The sequence below is a fragment of the Dipteris shenzhenensis genome, chromosome 22 (assembly GCF_047967505.1).
Source record: "Dipteris shenzhenensis isolate YYH24624 ecotype China chromosome 22, Dip_SZ_1.0, whole genome shotgun sequence".
Taxonomy (NCBI): Eukaryota; Viridiplantae; Streptophyta; class Polypodiopsida; order Gleicheniales; family Dipteridaceae; genus Dipteris; species Dipteris shenzhenensis.
Genome location: NC_141617.1, coordinates 3,358,059 through 3,360,794, shown reverse-complemented (window position 1 = coordinate 3,360,794; position 2,736 = coordinate 3,358,059).

Here is a 2,736-nt window from a genome sequence, read left to right as displayed (position 1 = left end):
CCTGGGACCGAATGAAAGCATCAAACTTCTGATACCATTCTCTAGGTGCTTGCTTAAGACCATAGAGACTCTTTTTCAGCTTGCAAACTAAATGCTCTTTGCCCTTTTCTTCAAAGCCTTCCGGCTGCACCATGTAAATTTCCTCATGCAAATCCCCATGCAAGAAAGCTGTCTTGACATCCATTTGCATAAGCTCCATATCCTCTACTGCCACTAGTCCAAGGATGCATCTAAGTGTGGTCATCTTCACAACCGGAGAGAATATCTCATCAAAGTCCACACCCTTCTCTTGCTTGAACCCTTTAGCAACCAAACGGGCCTTGTACCTAGGCACATCATCACCTGTGACCTTCATTTTGTAGACCCATTTACATGGCAATGCTTTCTTTCCATGTGGCAAAGAAACCAAGTCCCAAGTCTTATTCTTCATAAGTGAACTCATCTCTGATTGCATAGCATACTCCCACTTGCGTTGATCCTCACGCATCATAGCCTCTCTGTAGCAAGAAGGCTCCCCGCAATCAGTAAGCATCACATAGTCTACCCCTGGAACAAACCTATCAGGCGGTCTAGACACTCTAGATGATCTTCTCAAGGGCATTTCAGCTTGCTGTCCCACTTGCATATCAGCCACATTTGGCTCATAATTTCCACCAATAGATGATCCATCATCTACCCTTGATTGTATACCTGTGGGAGTACTTGGTGGTACCATTTCTTGCACATTTGGTGCATGGACAGCTTGCTGTCTATCAACATATGCAGGTGGATTCACATCCTGGAAAGTGATTCTCCTCATTTCCACATCCCTCATGGGTGCCTTATGCATCTTCTTCTCATTGAAGACCACATCATGGCTGCGTATGATCTTCTTTGTTTCTGGATCCCAGAGACGATAGCCCATCTCTCCACTTTCACCATAACCCAGAAAGATGCATTTCCTAGACTTAGGATCTAGCTTCTTTCGAAGCTCTTTTGGCACATGTGCATATGCCTCACACCCAAATATACGCAAATGAGAGTAAGAGGGCTTCTTTCCACTCCATGCCTCTTCAGGAATACCACCATCCAAACTCTTACTAGGTGATCTATTGATCACATGCACTGCAGTCTTCATTGCCTCAGCCCAAAAACCGCCAGAAAGACTTGCATTGGAAAGCATGCATTGCAACCTTTCTTGAATGGTACGGTTCATCTTTTCTGCAACTGGATTTTGCTCTGGAGTACGAGGGGATGTAAGCTCCCTCTTAATCCCACGAGTATCATAGAAATGCTGAAAGTCATGAGAGAGATACTCTCCACCATTGTCAGTCCGTAGGCATTTAAGCGTTCTACCTAACTGATTCTCAACCAAGGCCAGCCATTTCTGAAATACCTGGAACACATCACTCTTCCGAGCTATAGCATAAGCCCACACTTTCCTAGTTGCATCATCAATGAATGTCACATAGTATTCAGCCCCGCCTAATGACCGTGTAGGCATGGGACCACATACGTCTGAATGCACCAAATCAAGCATTTCAAACTCTTTCTTTCCCCTTCTTTTATGGGCTGATTTAGTCTGCTTCCCATAGAGACAATGCTCACAAAATTCAAAATCAGAGAAACTCAAATGCGGTACATAACCCAAACGGCATAAGAGTTTCATTCCATTCTGGCTCATGTGCCCCAACCTGCAATGCCACAAAGAAGTGCTTGGCTGCTCGGTTATTGCAACAACATGATCAAATACCCCTGATACATGTAAGGGATACAAAGTCCCACACTTGGCACCCCTGGCCAAAAGCATAGAGCCCTTCTGAATTTTCCAACTCTGAAAGCCAAAAGTGGTGTGAAAACCAGCATCATCTAGCTGACCCACTGAAATAAGACTCTTGGTCAGCTTAGGCACATGTCTCACATGTTTCAAAACAAATGCAGACCCATTTGCAAAAGAAAACTTTATGTCACCTGCTCCCACTATGTCACATGCATAGTCATTTCCAAGATGCACACAACCTGTCTTTCCACTGTCATAAGTGGAGAACCATTCCCTATGGGGAGTAACATGGAATGAAGCACCAGAATCCAAAATCCAATCCTGGGAATATGCATCATCTGAAGTGGCAAGCAACTCTGCAGATAAACTAGACATGAAGAGAACATCATTGTCACTATCACGTGTGACTCCATTGATCTCCTCGATCTTCACTTTTCCTTTGTCCTCCCTTGGACTCTCTTCCTTTTGATTTGCACCCCAATTTGCATTCTTTTTCTTATCCTTTTGCTCTCTTTTCAGCTTGTAGCAATCCTTTTTCATATGGCCCTTCTTGCCACAATGGTAACACTCAATGTTCCGTGCCTTGGATTTGCTACGAGACTTCCCTCTTTCTTGGGACTTCCCCCTGAACTGTGATCTGCCCCTTTGCACATTTAAGGCTGCATCCTGCTTGTTGCCATCCATAGACTTCCGTCTAATCTCCTCGGCCAACAAGCTACCCACAACATCATCAAATTTCAGTACTCCACCAGGTGCAGAGTTACTGACAGCTGTACGGAAGGTATCCCATGAGGATGGCAATGAACATAAGAGAAATATTGCCTTAGTCTCCGCATCAAAATTCATTTTCTGAGCCTGAAGCTGGCTGAAAATAATATTGAATTCATTCAAATGAGAAGCAATGGAGACCCCTTCCTTCATCTGCAGCTCAAACAACCTCTTCATGAGGTAAACTTTATTAGAGGCAGTTTCCTTCT